This window comes from Leuciscus leuciscus (genome assembly GCF_965113295.1).
Source record: "Leuciscus leuciscus genome assembly, chromosome: 18".
Classification (NCBI taxonomy): domain Eukaryota; kingdom Metazoa; phylum Chordata; class Actinopteri; order Cypriniformes; family Leuciscidae; genus Leuciscus; species Leuciscus leuciscus.
The window spans coordinates 30,990,361-31,011,003 of NC_138742.1; the positions used below are offsets into that span (position 1 = coordinate 30,990,361).

A 20,643-nucleotide genomic window follows, 5' to 3' on the forward strand; every position below is an offset into this window, starting at 1 on the left:
TTATCTTCTTGTCTCTGGTCTCTTTTCTGGTATTTTCCTTTTTCAGAATCTTCTCTTCCCTTAAACTTCCCCTTTCCTCTCCAATGGAAGTTTTGTTTCCTTCACCGCATTCACTGACTGTAAATCCTTTGTCTTACACGCGATTTCCAGCGTGTTTCTCTAGGCCAACTGCATGGATGACGCAATTTCGCAAGCCTGATTGAACGTCAGATCCTTCTAACTCAGCAATGCGTTGCATTGACTCTGAATTTAGCCCACTCACAAATCGGTCTCTGAGCGCGTCATTCGAATACTGTCCGAATTCACAGTTCACTGACAGCTGTCTCAAAGCCACAATGTAATCCGCCACAGATTCATCTTCCTTTTGGTTGTGTTTCTGAAACCTAAAGCGCTCCGCGATCACTAATGTTTGCGACCTGTAATGCGCCAACAGCGCTGCTTTCAGCTCATTATAGGACATTTCACTTGGCTTCGTTGGTGTGACTAGATTATTTAACAGCCCATATGTCTGTGCCCCGATCACGGAGAGAAACACATTAACCTTTTTCTCACTTGCAATGTCATTCGCCAGCAGCCACTGTTCAAAACGCTCCATGTACGATTCAAAATCCTCCTTCAATTCCTGGCATCGCTGCCATGTTAGATCAGTCTGTTAGCAGCGTTTCACTCATGCCTTGTTCCTTTTCTTTAGTTTCCTCTACGACAAGTGCAACAGTGTTTCTCTACAACTAACAGTCTCTAAAATAACTTTTAATCCTCATCGCCACTGTAATATGTTTTGATAGGAGGCTGACTCGGGAAGAAGAACGACACACACTTGCTTTGCATGTTCACTTACTTTTACTAAGTACTTCAGCAACTACGGACCACTCACGTACAAAACATTGGCCGTGGCTTAACGTACCCGTCACTTAGCACATCTATTACAAAAACATTTGGAACATTTTCACAAGCAACATATACTGTAAACGACAAATCTATTTGTCAGTTTACAATTTAAGGAGGACTCTTAAAAGCATGAAATGGGCTTTGACAGTCTGTCTGCTGCCTTTGACATCAGGCGGCTTATGATACTTTGAACTGTGTGCTGTCATCATGGTTTTTGAGCAAAAGACTCCATTAGCAAAGATCAAAACATTAAAATCGTGCACTTTCATGAGAATCCTGCGCAAGCCGAGAAACTGCCGTTAAGATGAATGGGAATGCTTACTAGCCCAGTCCAGGTATTATAGACCTCTGTTTCTATTTAGCTAAGCTAACAATATTACATACTTTGACCTACAATTTGAACTACAAAATTACATTGAATAGGGAGCATATGCACATGGTTGGCATTTTTATGTATAAACCTCTTTATTTACTTTAAAGGGATAGTTCACTTTGAAATTAATTTTTGGTATGTTTTAGCTTACCTCAAGGGCATCCAAGATGTAGGTGTCTTTTTTTCCCGCAGTAGTTTCAATTTTGATATTTTTAGGTCAAACCGTTCTTGTCTGTCAGTCATATAATGCAGGTCTATGGTCATTATCTCAAAACACAAGCACAGAGTCCAAATTAAAACAATTCCCCGTCGTCCAAATTAAACAATTCCCCATCGTAAGTACACATTGATGGCCTAAGACACGAAACGAGCGGTTTGTGTGAGAAAACGAACAGTATTTATATCGTTTTTACCTCGTATACGCAGCCATGTCCGAGTGATCTGATCTGACGTGTGTGCAGACTGGTGCATAGATATATACACACTAGATGTTGCCTTGTCTACGGCAGTTCATTGGAACGAATGTCTTTAAGGCGACATCTAGTGTATATATCTATGCACCAGTCTGCGTACACGTCAGATCAGATCACTTGGACATGGCTGCGTATAAGTGGTAAAAACGATATAAATACTGTTCGTTTTCTCACACAAACCGCTCGTTTCGTGTCTTAGGCCATCAATGTGTACTTACGATGGGGAATTGTTTAATTTGGACGACGGGGAATTGTTTTAATTTGGACTCTGTGCTTGTGTTTTGAGATAATGACCATAGACCTGCATTATGACTGACAGACAAGAACGGTTTGACCTAAAAATATCAAAATTGAAACTACTGCGGAAAAAAAGACACCTACATCTTGGATGCCCTTGAGGTAAGCTAAAACATACCAAAAATTTATTTCAAAGTGAACTATCCCTTTAACTAATTAGTAAAAAATTATTTAAAGTCAATATTTCTAAATATTTCAAATATTGAGCAAAACTGAAAATAGACCAGTAGATGTTTTTACAGTTCTTAAAACTAATAAGAGGTCTAAACCCTGTGATCGAAAGACGTTAGAAACCTACTCATCTCAACTCAATTGAAATCGATTATGTGGAAGACACAGAGGAGATGGTGGAATTGATGGATTGTGTTTTGGGACACAAACAATGATTGATGTAAGGGTTTGAGCTAGAGTATGGCTGTTATTGCTTACTTGCTATTAAACAGTTTATTTAATATAGAGACAGCCACCCTGGAAGAACCTGGAGGCTAAATGTATTGATCAAGGGCTCAATATTGAAAGGTTATGTTCCAGTTCCTGGACTAATCCCAAGTTAGACTAGTTTTTACAGATATTGTAATGGTAGTCCACTGCAGGTGAGTTGAAGTAAAGTTTTTTTATTTAAAAAAAGGTGAACTAAATGATGAAATGAACTTGAGCAGACTCAAACTTGACCAGGCGTGAACATTAGTGATGGGGGATTTTGAAACACTGCTTCATGAAGCTTCGAAACCTTTACAAATCTTTTGTTTTCAAATCAGTGGTTCAGAGCATGTATCAAAGTTTTGTTACGAGGCTTTTTTACGTCATAACTGTTTAAAAACGTTTCGAAATTTCAACGGTTCACCACTGTTGGGCGATTATCTCTGTGAACCCCTGAATCATGTGGATTTACTGAGATCGCCCCTCAACGGTGAACCATTGAACAAGTGTCTATGGGTTTTACCTGATCTCTGATCAGTTTTATACATTTGTACACATTTTAATGAGACATTGGTATAATTAAAAGGAATAATAGAGAATAGTCTCTTATTTGCATGTTTAGCTAAGCCATCAATGGAACAAACTAAACAAGCCTTGAAAATTGATAAAAGAACATATAACACAGACACAACATTAAATCTTATTAGATGATTAGTTAATTGCATTTGATAGAGTTTACTTTCAATAAAACATTTGCAATGTGTTTGTTAGAAGGTGTTTTAATGCATGTTTGACATGAGTTTTAGTTGCATTTCCACTGTTTTGACCAGCAGGGGTCAGCAGCGTGTGGTGTTTCGAACACTTCGAAACTGAATCATTTCGCTAAGCAATTGGTCCAATTGATTAGAAGCTCTGAAAATCTTTGTGTCACCCATCACTATTTAACATGAACCATGAAACCAACAGTGAGTTGCATTTAACAATACACTACAAGCAAACATGAGGGCTTAGACATATGGACATGGGAAAATGCATGACAACAACAACCAATGAATATCATTCGTTGTATTCTAATACCTAGAATATCAAAATCGACTGCTGGCGGTAGATCCTTCTCCTATTTAGCACCTAAACTTTGGAACAGTCTTCCTAACATTGTCCGGGAAGCAGACACACTAAATCTAGACTTCAAATCTAGACTAAAAAAGCATCTCTTGCACCTGGCATTCATATAGAACATTACATTTCTATTATTCAAATCAGTTAAATGATTATTAGGCTGCATAGTTTAGGTCAGCCGGACCCGGGAACACTTCCTATAACACCTGATGTACTTGTTACATCATAAGAAGAATGGCATCTATGCTAATGTTAGTCTCTCTGTTTATTCCGAGGTTTACTGAAGTCAGCCGGATCCAGGCCGTATCCAGATCAGATGGTGGACCTGCGCCTGGACATGACCACGACGCATCCCTGAAGTGCCAGCCTCATCAGCCCTGTGAAGGCCTCATGGACACCTCCACAAACCCGTCTCCATACCGGCGAAATGACTCCGACCTCCAACCAGATGGAACTGGATAATATTGTGAATGTTCTGAACCAATCTGACTTCTGACCTGTAATACTGCCTGAATCATAATCATACACTGTTCGCTCGTTGGCCAGAGGAGAACTGGCCCCGACTGAGCCTGGGTTCTCCATTTTGTCACTGATGGAGTTTTGGTTCCTTGCCACTGTTGCCTTGGCTTTTGGTTCCTTAGTTGGGGACATTTAATATTCAACAATATCTGCCTTACTTAAAGTGGACGATGACTTAATTTTCTTCTAGAAACAAACTTTGTTGTATTATTTTCATGTTATCACTGTGAGGCTGCTTTGATACAATCTGTATTGTAAAAAGCGCTATATAAATAAATGTGACTTGACTTGACTTGACTTGACTTGACAATGACAAAGTGGAACTGATGAAAATGAACTAATGAAAAGACAGAAATGATAAGCTAACAAGCCACTGAACCAACGAGAACATGACAGATGAACAAGCAGGAAACATAGGTCACATGACAGGAAACACATGACTAAATCACATGAAGAAAATGGAATCACATGAAACAAGCAACATGAACAAACACAAAAACAGACACAACAGATATGTACATGGGTTTATGGCAGGGAACGGCAACTGGCGGCCCACGGGCCAAAACTGGCCCGCCAGCAATATTTTCTGGCCCGCCGGATTATTTTGGTAGTCCTAAATGCTGCACAAAACTCTTCCACTACTTGAGAAAAGCCGTAGTCGCGCGGCGATTTCACCGCCGCATACTGTGTGAAACGCCCATAGGGAATCATGCGGCGCGGGATTACATTTTAAAGTATAACTGGCGTTCACACCGGACGCGAATAGCGCGTCAAATTCGCGCCTGCCGCGTCTAGTAATACGCTTGACCACTTTGTGTCCGTTCGCGCGTCAAAAGACGGTAGCGGTCAGAACTCTGGTGTACTTTGGACGGAGCGGGCGGTCTGACTGACAATAGCCCACTCGCACTCCCGACATCTTTTGACAGCGTATCCGCACTTAATTCTGACCACCTGTAGCCTACTGTACACCTGCTCTGAGGAGCTGTTTGGTACTGAAACCATTGTCAGTCAACAACATTATTTTTTTGCAAGGATGTTTGAAATAGTTCGGCAGAAAATAGCCTACTTCATTTCGTCAGTAGGGCAATATGATTTTCGTTTATGTTGCTTAGAAATTTGAGTGATAGGCTTTGTCCTATTTAATTTATGTTATTTATATTTCTTTCTTTTTTTCTGTGGCATTTTTTTTCTCTGCTGACAGTACAATGTTAAAATAGCCTACTATTTATATTGACACGAACACAATTTTTGTATAGCATTTATAATTATTATAGGCTACTTAATCTCCTTCTTTCCGTTAGAGACATTTGAATGTGAGATTATGGAAACGAGATCTAAATTTTGTGGACCCGTCAGGTCGGGAAATAAAGCGGGGGTAACACCGAGTATATTTTAAGCGGTTGCTGAATAGAACCTTGTGGGAGCGGGACGGGAAAAAAAAAACAGTCCCGCGCAGACCTCCTTAAACCTTAGGTGTGTATGTGTGTGTCCCCGAATAAATAATAATAATAAAAAAGGAATAAAGTTCAAAAGTCGGACTGTACGGAATGAGGCATGATTGCTATTCACACCTTTATTAAAATGGCTGTAATCTGTTACCACAATAGTACTTGATCTGTTTAAAATGATTTCCTTGATATATGCATAAGGTGTTAAATTAAAAATCAAAATTAAAATTTGTCTAATAAATTTTTTCTATTTTTGATCTGAGCACAATCAGAAAACCCGTCCTTATTCGTTTTTTTTTCTTTTTCATTTCAGTTCAGGAAATAAATAATGGAAAAACAAGTCGTTTTTCATCTTTTTATATTTGGTTTTAATAAAAAAAAATAAAAAAAAAAAGATTGAATGAATGATCCACGGACGGTGACGGACACATCATATTCCACAATTATAGGCCTATATAAGAGTATTTAATTTGTATCCATAGGCCTACTCCGTGTAGCTGGCCCGCCATCTACTGGCTAAAAAAAATATTGGCCCGCGGCCAAAGTTACTTGCCGACCCCTGGTTTATGGGTTTAGCAGTATAAACTACACCCCAAAAATATACGGTCTTCAGCTCTCCAGCACTGCATATCTAAGGGTGTGTTCACACTTGTAGTTCGGTTCGCTTGGTTAATTTGGTCCTGGTCCGCTTAGCGTTCACATTTGCATTTTTAGTATCGAAACTAAAGATACTGAACCTAAAGGCACAGGGATACTGTATGTTCACAACCTGATTGGTCGGCTTATATTACATACACTCACCTAAAGGATTATAAGGAACACCTGTTCAATTTCTCATTAATGCAATTATCTAATCAACCAATCACATGGCAGTTACTTCAATGCATTTAGGGATGTGGTCCTGGTCAAGACAATCTCCTGAACTCCAAACTGAATGTCAGAATGGGAAAGAAAGGTGATTTAAGCAATTTTGAGCGTGGCATGGTTGTTGGTGCCAGACGGGCCGGTCTGAGTATTTCACAATCAGTTACTGGGATTTTCACGAACAACCATTTCTAGGGTTTACAAAGAATGGTGTGAAAAGGGAAAAACATCCAGTATGCGGCAGTCCTGTGGGCGAAAATGCCCTTGTGATGCTAGAGGTCAGAGGAGAATGGGCCGACTGATTCAAGCTGATAGAAGAGCAACTTTGACTGAAATAACCACTCGTTACAACCGAGGTATGCAGCAAAGCATTTGTGAAGCCACAACACGCACGACCTTGAGGCGGATGGGCTACAACAGCAGAAGAAACCTTGAGGAGGATGGGCTACAACAGCAGAAGACCCCACCGGGTACCACTCATCTCCACTACAAATAGGAAAAAGAGGCTACAATTTGCACGAGCTCACCAAAATTGGACAGTTGAAGACTGGAAAAATGTTGCCTGGTCTGATGAGTCTCGATTTCTGTTGAGACATTCAGATGGTAGAGTCAGAATTTGGCGTAAACAGAATGAGAACATGGATCCATCATGCCTTGTTACCACTGTGCAGGCTGGTGGTGGTGTAATGGTGTGGGGGATGTTTTCTTGGCACACTTTAGGCCCCTTAGTGCCAATTGGGCATCGTTTAAATGCCACGGCCTACCTGAGCATTGTTTCTGACCATGTCCATCCCTTTATGGCCACCATGTACCCATCCTTTGATGGCTACTTCCAGCAGGATAATGCACCATGTCACAAAGCTTGAATCATTTCAAATTGGTTTCTTGAACATGACAATGAGTTCACTGTACTAAAATGGCCCCCACAGTCAACAGATCTCAACCCAATAGAGCATCTTTGGGATGTGGTGGAACGGGAGCTTCGTGCCCTGGATGTGCATCCCACAAATCTCCATCAACTGCAAGATGCTATCATATCAATATGGGCCAACATTTCTAAAGAATGCTTTCAGCACCTTGTTGAATCAATGCCACGTAGAATTAAGGCAGTTTTGAAGGCGAAAGGGGGTCAAACACAGTATTAGTATGGTGTTCCTAATAATCCTTTAGGTGAATGTATGTTTCACAACAGAACTTACCAAATATCCAAAACAATGCTGTATTCTGGGCTAAAAGCGCTCGTTGTATGAGTGTAACTACATATGATGGTATTTTGACCAGTTGAGAACTCGTGAAGAGCTTATATAATGTGTAAAACAGCGTCAGGAATCCCTCCGTCAAACAAATGAAGATCTGCTGTGAGGAGACCCGGTTCTGATCCTGTACTGAACTGTGATGGGCAACATCACGACTATGACGAGAAAAAATTTTGCAGTCTGTGCTTCTTAGGGTCGCATCTTATGACATCATGTCCTGTTTTTGGTGTCTTTGGTCAGTGTTGCATTCATATTTCATTCGAACCGCACCAGAGTTTGTTTGGAGGCGGACAGAGATCCATCTTTTCAGCGTCTCGGTCCACTTGTTTGGTGGCACCAGGGTTCAGATGGCAGCATTCACACTTATTCAAATGAACCGCACTAACAGAGCAATCGCTCCAGGGTGACAAGTGTGAACACACCCTAAGATGATGCAGGTGAGAATTACCAGATTTATGCCGCTTGCATTGTTGTAAATAACAGTCATGTCCCATTTGCTTTTATTTCTATCAGCATCTGGACTAGCTAATTAGTGTAAGGGTGGTTCGTAAGTAGAACTCAAAGAGAACAGGGACAGAAAATCTTGTGGTACAGTGAATCGGCAGAGCTTTCCTACTGAAGCTGAAGTCATGCTAGAATGGACATTCTTGACATGCATAGAAAAAGAGAATAGAGTGGTGTGGTCTAGTAGTTGTTAACAGTGGTGTGATCTTCAATTGAGAATGAAATCACATGAATTCTGACAATGAATGCCCATTCACTTCACTGTGGCAACTCCTGTCTGTCTATGCAGGTCTCTCTGTAATTTAGAGAAATCCCATAATCTTTTATTTAACCCAAAACAATTGCTTGTGCAAGATAGATTAATTCATTTCCTCATCACATTCTGCTACAATATTAGACCTGCGTACTGATAAAACGTGTAAGTTGCTTTAGACAAAGGCATCTGCCGAGTGCGTAAATACTTCAGTCACTGAAGATTATTTTAAACTGCCTCGGGTACATTTTTGAATCCATTCAATTCCCAGTCAAAGACTCAACTTTCTAAGACAAGCAACTGAAGTGCTCAACAATGAGAACTACTTCTTTTGTTACATATAATAATAATTGCCCAAAATATTGGCTAAGAACAGGAAGAATGGCATGTCTGCACAATTATGTATTCACCATTTATCTTTCCTAAACACTGAAAAGTCACTGCTTTACCCTTTATGCAGAGTGTAAGTTCATTGCTATCATCCTAACCACTTGTCCAAGAGCGTGTGAAACATGGAAACTCATCATTTTGGTACATTGTCTTTCAATGCATCCATGGTTTGTGTTGTGAATACATCACTTTTACTTAAAATGGCTGTCGACTCCACCGATGGGTTGTGAATTTCACCCCATCCTCTTTAATGGCAAATGTTATCAACCCTAGACTTATTCCACAGACCTATCACTGTTGTAGACGACTAACTATTTTGCTGAGTACTCTGTTGAATCTGCATATCCTTTGCTCTCTGTGGATCACTTACAGCCTCTGTAACTGAAGCAGCAGTTTCCCATTTAAAAGAGTTTTTCAGCAGATCTAGCAGCTTTTTAATGAGCTTGCTCTGTTGAACAATGTTCCCAAGCATAATTTCAGATTATGTTAGAAACAGGATGAGTCTGTGACCTCTCTGACCTTTATGTTGGCTGTGTAGGCCACTTATTTCTAGAACAATACAGATGACATTTTCTTTAACATTTATCACAGTAAATAACAAAACCTAAACTGACCCTCGGGAAAATGTTTGTGAAGACACTAGTCACCACTCACTACTACCACTGCGGTGGCCGCATTCAGGATGAGATAAAAATAGTCAGCATTTCCTTGTCTGTTCTGAAGTTCTGAGAGGTAGAATACTGTTGAACACAATGAAGAAATAAAGAATGCCATCTATATTGTGCCAGCAGATTTGTCCAGGTGGAAATTGCCTCTGTGAAGCATAAAGGCTAGTTCAGAATTATCCAAACTAATCAGTGCATGGTAAGACATATTGCAATTGGTTTAGATTGCAAGGGGACTTTGTGTCTGTGTGTGTGGAGATCCTTCCACTCTCTTGGTGGTTTATCCCGATCCAATGTGCTCATGTTAGATCAGTGTTGTTTGAACATGTTTCTGGACCTCTCAAATGTCTTCATGTAGCATGAAGAGAGAGAAACTTGTCTTTGAAGTAAGTAGGTCAAGGATACCTAATGAGGTCCTCAATCTTTGGCTCCACACTATTCAAAGTCTGGGAAAACTTCTTAAGTTACTGGGAGATATATTGAGGTATTTAAGGGATGACTGGATGTCAATGGAAAGCTGGTTTCTCAAGTTTCCCAAGCTCTCTCAGATATTGACGGTTTTGGAAAGGCAATAAATGTAGAGTATTTACCCTCAGGTGTAGCCTTATTAGTTGAAGACAGTGGATGAGGGGAAAGTGAGGGCAGGAACCCTCCAGTCAAGTCTTGGAACTGTAGATAAGACCAAAGACTCAAAAAGCAAATGCAGTTCAGTTCAAAATTGGCCTAGTTCCACTTTGCATCTCCATTCTGTTGTTCAGTTGGACCTCCAGGGATCCCCGTGGCTGCTTCATCACTCCTGTTGTTATCTCCAGACCTTACACTCTTAAAAATAAAATGTAATTTTTGGCATCTATGCTTCCATGAACAACCTTTAACACTCATGGAAACATTCCATTCCACTAAAGGTTCTTTATGGAGGAAAAGGGTTCTTTAGATTATTAAAATGTTCTTCACACTAAGAAAAAAAAAAGTTTATTTTAAGAACTGTACACTAAAAGGTTGTTTGGGGAGCAAATGGCTCTTCTATGGCAGTGCTTCTCAAGCTTGTCCCGTAGACCTCCGCCTCTGCACATTTTGGATATCTCCCTCATCTAACACACCTAATTCAGCTCATCAGCTCATTAGTAGAGACTGCAGAGGCGTTCCTCAATACCAAGTACAGAAAGTTCGGATAAAATTCTGCAAATGGTACAGCTGCGTACTTGATAGCATTACTCAGCTCGCTCTGACTACTCTGGTTATCTCTGTATATTTTAGGCAACAATAAAACGAAATATGTTATAAAACACCAATCTGCATCTTTCCGTTTTCATAAAAAAGAATCTTGAATATATTAATAGCCACACAAATGTGGTTCAGACAAAGCGTACATTTATCTTCACGGCATGTTTATTTATAACAAAAGGAATCGTCTGCATTTTAAAAACATTAAACATTAATATGTGGTTCAGGCAATATGTGAATATGTACCCTGATTATCTTCACTGTAATAAAATGAAATATGACAAACCACAACCCTGTCTCTTTTTGTTAAATGCCAGTTTTAATGATCAATAATAGCCATTATAAAAGTATAAGCAAAAAATTCATTCAAACGTACAAAGTCAGCAACAAAGATAAAGTTAAATAGCCTAAATATATAAAGTTATTAAAGTTCACACATTGCCCACAGCCAAAACGATTTCCCAGGGAACAAATGATACATTCATGAGAAAAAAGATCACCAGATAGATATCCACAAGACGAATTATGCCTCATGTTAAAGCACTACAGAGACATCAGAGCAAACGTCAGAAGGACTAGCCGAGGAAAGGCTGTTCCAGGCGGGGTACATGAGCACTGAGCGCACGCTGATCGCCTGGATCTCACAACTCAGAGAACGTCAGATCAAATTTTCAAATAGGCGCTATCTTTATCAATAAACCACAGATTTGAGCTTTAAACAGCTACATTATTGCCTGAAAAACTCTTCAAATTGTAGTATTTTTTAAATACGCTGGTTTTCTCCTCCGCCATTGACGCTTGCTGGTTAATGCGAGATGCATTCTGGGGATACCTGGCTGCTTCAAGTCCGCACAAGTCACCTCTCGATGCATCCTCGATAAAATCAAGAACACATCCGGGGATTTGAACTGACCATGGCTAGATGTGAACTTTGAATCAGAAGAGTACCAGAACACAAGTACAGACAAGAACGTATATTGAGAAACGGCTCAGGACTTGAACTGGGTGTGACTGATGAGGGAATGTGCAGTGGTGGGGGGTGCTCCAGCACTGGTTTGAGAAGCACTGTTTTATGGCATCACTGCCAAAACCTTTCAGAACTTTTTTATTTTATTTTTAAGAGTACTTTAAGAGCTCCTGTTCTTGTTCATCAAACCTGTTTTCTTCAAAGTCCTCACCATGTGATTCACAAAAATCCAGTCTCCCCAAAATTCCCCATAACCTGTATTGTCCACTACTCCATATGCATTACTGTAATGGCCAGCCATTATCCAGCTTCAAGTTGGGATGAGATGTACCTAGTTGCCAAGATGGATTTAACAAAGTCTGAAATTAGCATTTATTAATGATGAACATGGAACATAATTGCAATCCCTAAACTTCCTGGACTGCGTTTAAGTCCACTATTTTTAAGTCCACCTCTTCCGTTTCGTTCACTCGTATGTACGTAATTGCTGCAGAAGTGCCCACTACTGGTGCCACAATTGCATTGGTTTTAAATTGGATCATAAGCCCTTGATCACTTGTGGGTAAATTAAGAGCGAGCTCTGCGAGTTGCAGTTGTGACATCACAATCGTGTTGCATTGTGGTCTTTGTGAAATGAGTAGACTCGCTCCCTCGGTCAAAATTGAGGCGTCGATGGTCTGTCCAGATAAGCTTTTCTTGTCCACTTGACGAAGTTGAACACACTTCAAGATGGCGGTGGGGATTTCCCCGAGGGGAAGTGCTTAGGGTTATCTGTGAGTGTAGAAGTGAAGTTAAACGCAACCCTGATGGACCAGGGTGGAGAGAAAGCTGATCTTCTGACCAAGTGGGACTGGAAGCGAGGTCATCATCTGACTACCAACGGTCCTTACATAACGTCTTTGTTGTCTCCCCGGGGGGGAAGGAGTCCTATGTAGACTGCATGATCTGTGTGTAGGCAAAACCCTGGACAAATAATAATGGTACAAGAAATGTAGTATCTGAACCTCATATTGTAGAGTTTTAGAGTTGTGTCAGCTTTCATCAATTATGTCTTTGCTGTATAAGTAGGGAGCATAAAACCAGTCTCTCTTCATCATTTCTTCATCAAATTACAGATTTCAGATATAAATAACTTCCTAATATAACTGTTCCCTCCCAATATGCTGAGTGCTTTAAACCCAATGCTGACTTTATAAAGTCCAACTGCACATACTTCATAATAAACACAGGTAAATGCTGCATCGTTTCTCTACCTAAACCTACCTTTTCATTAACCCCATCCCACCGCACAAGATTAGGTCTTAAATGATTAATCCGATTTGTTGACTTGTGAAGTCTGTCACCAATTAATTATGTCATTAAATAGACATTTAGCAGTCATTAATATGTGTTACTGCATTCGAAGCTATATCTATCTAAGCCATTGATCTTATTGTCTCTGCCGCAAAAACAAATATATAAAATCATTACAGTGCTAAGTGAGCTGTGTAGACAGTTGACCAAACTTTAGTTCAGGCTTGTTAGCTCCGAGTAACTCTTCTGCAAAATAAGGGCATTTCTACAGCAATCATGCACAAATATTTTGCCATTTTTTTTACGGTTGTTGGTCATTTTATGTATAATCACATATTAGATAATCTTGGAACAATTCAAACGCTAAATGTCTCACCTGTTTTTGTGTGGCTACAACAAGATGCAAAAAAGGATTTTGCTTTTAATCTTTCTATAAAAAGATCAGACTCCTGTGTGCAACATGGACATTTTTATTTGTATAGAGCCACAAAAGAGAAATCTCTTCTTATTTATCTTGTCTTTTAAACTAAATCCTTTCCGATATAATCAACAGAAGCATCTGTTTCAGCATTCAGTTAACAGGTGCTAGCCACATTATTATCCTTACGCCTGTCTGAAATTAAATTACTTTATTGACAAATATTAGGCTATGTGTGACTTTTTTTATTTGTTACACATTCTGACTGTTATATCCATTCCAGGTTGTGATGTTTCTGATCTACTAATTTAAATACATTTTCAATTATATTTTATACACAGTCATATAACATTATAATATTAGATATTAAGCCTATCATACCAAAGAACTTCCATTGTAAATAAATAAGTGACTGTTGCCTTAATTGAACTTGTATTCGATTGCAGCGTCCTACAGTGAACGTTCAGTGATGACATGCAGCCTTGATGAGGTTCAATGCCGCTGACTTTGTAAAGGTTTTGCTGAGCAAACTAATGCTGTAAAAGCCAAGACTACTGTGTCCATTTAATTAATGTAACTGATTATTAATAAAGCATACTTGGCATACTTAAAGTGCCATTCAGAAGACATTTCAGAGGCTTTGTGTGGTACTACAACTCTAAGAGCACAGCTAAAGTCCTAGTCTTTTATCTACATGACATGAGACCATTGCCAGACACAATTGCCTCATTTTAGATTCATCCTGTGAATTAAAGAGCGATTTCCTCTTGGTATAAAGCCTGGGTGAGGCCATGTAAGGGCTACTAGTGAGCTAGAATGAAGTCTGGCACTGAAGACTGTTGCATACATTTTCTATGTGCAACAGAAACACGATGAAAACTTTGTTTCTCAAACAAATATTGCATGGTTAGCGGAAAATCTTCATTGCCTATTCATTGTAACCGTATGGAAAACAATTATCAATTTCTTCCACTGTGCTGATAGTCTTCAGAATTTCCTTTTTTTGAGTCCCATGGAAGAAATTGATAAACTTAACGGTGACACTCAATAATCATGCCCTAAAGGAGCAACAAACACGACATCCATGCAAACAGCTCAGTAAACAGCAGCACAGTAGTTTGCATGAGTCATCCATGCTGCAGTGCATGCTGGGAACCAGTCCTGCCACTGAAGAAGAGGAACTGACAGCTGTCTAAGGGATGCTCTCGACTCTCAAGAGACGTGAATGTAGCTGGCGTAAAAATGGAAACAGTCCCACCTTCTCCACCCAAGAAGTCATGTGAATCTGTGACAACTAAAGTTACTTAGAATATAATGAATATGCCTATTAATGTAGAAAACAGCATTAAAATATTTGTCAAGTATATAACAGGCAGTCTGTCTCAGCATTTAGTGTGTTCTTTGGTTGAGTTATTTAGCAGGTGTTTTTTCTCCCAAGTGTCAACCCAGATCTGGTCCACATCTGGTTCACGTGGATTCCACCTGTACCAGATGAGGGCCGGATCTGGGCCGACACTATGTTGCTGTCTGGGTTGGCATGTTTGGTTTGATTAAAACAAACCCTGGTGTGATTGATTGCCGAACGCTGCCAATTCTGCGGTCCAATTCCGAACGCAGCGTTGGTCTGGTTTCACACTCTTCCTGAACAACTGCGCACCCGAGTCCCGGTTGCTTTCACATTCACGGCACAGTTCGAGTGCAACCGAAATCCTCCTTCAGGTAGTCTCGGGTTCGGTACCCCGGCGCACTCCCAGGTCCACATGACCGCTTTCACATGACCAATTTTCCATGCGCACCATGCCCCGTTCCGAACTAAACTGACGGAGGGATTCCTGACGCTGTTTTGACTCTTTTACACATTATATAAGCTCTTCACGAGTTCTCAGCTGGTCAAAATACCATCACACGTAGCTACACACATACAACGAGTGCATTTATCCCAAAACACAGCCTTGGTTTGGATGTTCGGTAAGTTCTGTCGCGGAAAATACGTACTATAAGCCGACCAATCAGGTTGTTAACATCCCTATGCCTTTAGATTTGGTCTCTTTAGGTTTGATACTAAAAATGCCAATGTGAACGCTAAGTGGACCGGACTACACTTTTCTTTTGGTCCGGACCAAATGAACCAAGCGAACTGAACTACAAGTGTGAACTCACCATAAATCTAATATTGACCAAGCAGAAAATGGAAAGGGGTTTATTTTTTCAGTCTAAGAAGTGTGTGGTGCTCACAAACTATATACATGTATACATGTACGAACATTCAGACTTCCAAAAGTGTCTGTAGTTTATTTTTTAACAAGATCCCATATCATTTCAGTCTGATCATTACATCAACATATTATTATGTAAAACAGCTTCACTAATATCGAAGGAATGATTGAAGCAAACAGGGTTCGGGTGTATGACTACAAATGAACTTGATCTCACTGAACTATGATCTAAAGTCAGACTGAATCTGACAGACAACTGCTTCATTAACTGCTGTAGAAACACACACATATTACAAGGAATGACACTGATGGTGAACGCCTAAGTAGACGACGCTATGTAGTGTTTGAGGGGGAAAAGGAAGGAAAGTACAGCCTGTACTGCCTGTTCAGTGGCTACTATGATTGTCTACATACAGCAGACAGGAGCATTATGAAGGTAAGCTTCCTTCCGTTGGAGATAGTGAGGTGTAATGGTTAAATCTCGCAACCGATGAGCCATTTCGCCCTTGAGCGAGACACATAACCCAGGCTTACTCCAGAGGGACCGAAGCTGAGAGTTCATGGCGTTCATGAAAGTCATGGAAAAACATCCACCCACCCTGATGGAGCGGTGATAAATGAAGATTTGATAATTGCACATATTTCTCCCATCTCTTCTTCTTCTTCTTCAATTAGGCTTTTGAAATAAAAGCTATAAAATGCTCGGATGGTCTCGGACTGACATATTGAAAGCTTTACACTCTTCATTAGCTTGTAGCTTCTACATACAAACATTCATTAGTCTAAACGATAAAATCAATTCAGTCACTGTTAGTTGTGTAATCGAGATTCATCTACCCAAATTATGGCTCAGTTTTCATCAGCTCCATATTTAGTCAAATAATCATCTTCCAACAGAACACAAACACAGTTAAACTCTGAATGGGAAAAGCTTATTTCCTCTCTGTTGTGTTTTGAGGAATATCCATTTTAAAATTAAAATAATTATATAATGCACTATCCTGATGCCTCTTATTCTGCCACACAGAACTTTTGCAATTTCAGTTTCTTATTTTTGTTGCTTTTAATGTTTAATAACAGAACACTGTCATTTTGGCTGGTGAGAACGCTAGAAAGTTGTTGATTTTTACAACATTCATGAAAATATGAATGGAAACACTAGCTAAAAGACATTTTCTAAAGTCTTAAGAGGACACATCTGGTTTCAGCACCGCGGACAGCGCCCAACACAACAGCTAACACCCAGAACTGGAAGAAACAATTAAAGAGACACAGCCAAACAAATGGATATTTACCCAGGCAAAGTCATAACACTGCAAGAAATCTCCAAGTATGTAGTAAATATGACTGAGCAACATTAATTAATTTGAAGAAAAAAAGAAGATTAAGGGACTACCTGAACAATATCATACAATTACATGGAAAAAAATTCCATATTTAAATGAACAGATGATATTTTGATTAAAAAGCCATAGCCAGTTACTGACCAAACAACTCGAGGCCTGGTCGCTTTATCAAAATGATAGGCCCTATGTGTATGATATTAGAATACAGTGGCTGATAGACCTTATGTGGTCATCTGAAAGAATGAAGCAGAATGATTGGCTACCAATTTATTTATTTTTATTGTGTTGGCTACCAAAATGATCTGTATAAACATGCAATGGATGATGACGCAAGGGCGCGTCAAAGTCCATCAAAATCTCCGGTAGATTTGCAGGAGGTTCTTCTGATCGATACACACAAGAAGCTTTTGCCAATATATAGTCAAGTGTGCTTTTCGTGTATTTTAAGACGGTTAAGGGACATGCCGATCTAAAACATGAACTATCACAGCCTATAATCAAAATAAATGCAAAATAAAAACACAAATTGATTCATATCTCTTACTGTGAGGTAAATATCGCTGATTCTGTCATGTTCGGGCTTTTCTTCATCGATGACTGTCAAGTGTTCAGTGTTGTTGTTGTTGCTAGCTGTTACGTAACGACCAGTTGAGATGCCTTCCTTGAATTGCGTTATTTTCCGACAGGTTTCACAGCAAACGTGCCCGATGACTTAATGCTTTTCATCGAATTTTGCACGAAATAATCCCAAGCAGACTGATATTTCTATATTTCTGGTGATATGTGTTTTGTTTATCACCCCTCGCCATCTGCCTAACCAGCAGTGCTCTTGAGGAAAAACAATCTATAGCCTATCATAAGTGATATTTCATGTTTGATGTTCATAATAACGTTAGAAATAAGCGATCCTGATTATCATCATGGCCTTGCTCTGATTTTTCTTTGGCATGATTTGTGCTGTAGGCTATTCAAAGTGACCTTTCTTTTTTTTTAATGAAATCCCCGATATTTCATTCACTTACAGTGATGTTTAATTTCAAACAAGCCTATTTACTCGATGGATGGATAGCTTGAATTTCAATATTTAACCAGTAAGGTCAGTAAAGCCATAACGACGCGCGGTTAACGCGATCGCTTTTATTTTCTTCGCGTGGACATGTCGGTGTTTAACATGATATCGTGCCATGATGTGCACGAAATATACCGCAAACAAGCACGAAAAAAAAATATTCAGGGTATAAAAAGGAAGAGAGGTCTGAACAGAAGAAACACTTCAACACAGAGCGACACCCAGTTAAAATATGCACCATACAATGATATTCACCATGCTGGAACATGAAAATAAGATTGTTTCCTACCGAAATGAATGCCGTGCGTGCGGTTTCCTCGCTCGCTCGCTCGCAGTGATGGAAGGTGACCCCGCGCGCGTGTCCCTCCGCATCCACCGGATCACGATGTGCGCAACGACGCGCTCGCGCACTCTCCGCACGCCGGTGGGGGATGGTCCAACCGGGGCTGTCAATCACTGGGAACAGGGGACCACCGCGATCCACGACGCTTTTTCCCCAAGGATGAGAGAAATATAGGCGGCTGCTGTTTATTTCTACAATCCCATCCATATTTGGGAATAAATGTATGATTTTTGAATTGTTTTGTTTCCTCTAGGCTTTATCACGGTGATAATCTATTCATGTTTTATCTGTTTATGCCTTATTCCTTTTTGCTGTCAAACAAATATTAGGCCTACAAAATAATTTTTTTAGATAACAGTAGCCTATAAACTATTATACTTCCACCTTCAGATGCATCTTCTAATCTTGCATCTTCCTCTTCTGGAGTCTATACGTGCCAGTCTAATACTAACCGAGTGAATACAATAGCAGAGGCCTTTGTCAAGTCAAGTCACCTTATAGTGCTTTGTACAATACAGAGTAATAACAGGAAAATCATGCAACACTTTGTGTGTGTGGCCGTGCCTGCCCCTCAGGTTGGCCAAACTTTGAACAGTTATATAATCTTTGCTCAGAGGATATAAATATTATGTAAAACACATTAGTACAAAGCACTCTTTCATCACATGGCATCTTTCTTCTAAGCATTAAATTAATCTTCACCACCTGATTCACAAACGTGGGAGAATCGCCAGGTGACGCATTGAGTATTTCTCTATAACTGAAGCTGTTACAATTCACAGCGTTCATTGTTCTCCACACACACACTGACCAGGGTGTGTTTAAACCCTGATAGCACACGTACATCGACGAGACATCTATATGATGTCTGCATTTACATCTGCAATATGTCTCCAACACGTTTCCTGTCAGATGTTAAATAGACACTTAGAAGATGTCTGAATGTTTATGATTTAGAATGCGTGTAAAACTGCATTTTCTAAGACGTTTATCAGATGTTTTCCAGATCAAGCGCTCTTTAGCAGATATCTTAAAGACGTACCTGTGCTATATTTTAAAGTCGGCATGAAATGGAAGTTGTGATAGTCTTTTCTTCCCTGTTGTGACGTATACGAGTGAAACGACTTCTCGAATAAGAATGAATGTGGGGCGGGATTTAATTTTGTCCGTGGGGAATCGATTGGATGGTTGTGGTTTGCTATTGGCTGATATCATGTGAGTGACAGGTTATAGCCCCGCCCTCGTCATCAGAAAAGCGTTCACTTTTTAACAGTTCGCTCACAAAACTTTTGCATTCCCCAAAGAAACTTTGCGTTTGCTCGTAAAAAAAAAAACTTTTGCATTTCGCTTGCATAACACAAAGCTCCTCGGGGGAACGCCAAACATTTACGAGAGCATGCAAAAGCATTGACCATTTTTTCATCCTTTCTCATTTTTTTCCCCATCACGATGTCCCTTAAGGGGCTCCGTAGACGTCACTGCAAGCAGGAAGCGAAGGTTTTTTGATTAAAGATTACGAGGGCACACATTTAAAAATAATAATAATAATAAAGTGCACAAATAAATTCTGCAATATTCCATGAAAAATAAGAATAGTCCATTTTGATGTCATGGTGACTTTAAGAACTTAATGGCAATACTGTGATTAGCTGTTGGCCCCAAGCATTAAAGTGTTAGTTCACCCAAAACTGAGAATTATCTCATGATTTACTCACCCTCAAACCATCCTAGTTGTATATAACATTCTTCTTTCAGACAAACACAATCTGAGTTATACTACAAAATATCCTGGCTCTTCCAAGCTTTATAATGGGAGTGAATGGAGGACGAGATTTTGAAACCCAAAAAGTGCATCCATCCATCATAAAAGTAATCCATACGACTCCATGGGCTTAATGAAGGCCTTCTGAAGCGAAGCATTTCTGTAAGAAAAATATCCATATTTATAACTTTATAACACTGTCTTCGTGAAGACAAAGTATTTTCAGGTGAGAATTGTTTGCCCGTTCCACCAGATTTGGCGCTTGTGTATCAGCTGTTGGTTCTGAAGTGTGTTCATAGGGACAGTGACCATTAAACCAAGTGCTTTGCATTCTTCAGTCTTTGTCTCTAAAATGCTGGTCGTCACTGGCCAGTTACGCTCATTCTTGCATCTAACCAACACGAGCTGTGAGCTGTGGAATCACAGTCCAATGTGCAGGAATCAGGTTTGCTGAAGTTCATGCCTTCACTGTTAGCTCTTCATCATAGTTCAGCTCAATCCTCTTCCACTGCAGAATCTGTTTCGCCTCGATATAA

General features: G+C 39.8%; 1 protein-coding gene across 2 annotated transcripts in view; it reads right to left on the reverse strand.

The window, feature by feature from the left end:
* Nucleotides 1-18,425, reverse strand: part of pacsin1a (protein kinase C and casein kinase substrate in neurons 1a) — a 257,166-nt gene extending 238,741 nt beyond the window's left edge. For both annotated transcript variants that reach the window (XR_014199689.1, XM_082145175.1), the window contains exon 1: nt 18,292-18,425. The gene's annotated coding sequence lies outside the window, so the exon portion shown is untranslated. The remainder of the gene's footprint in view (nt 1-18,291) is intronic.
* Nucleotides 18,426-20,643: the final 2,218 nt, after the last annotated feature.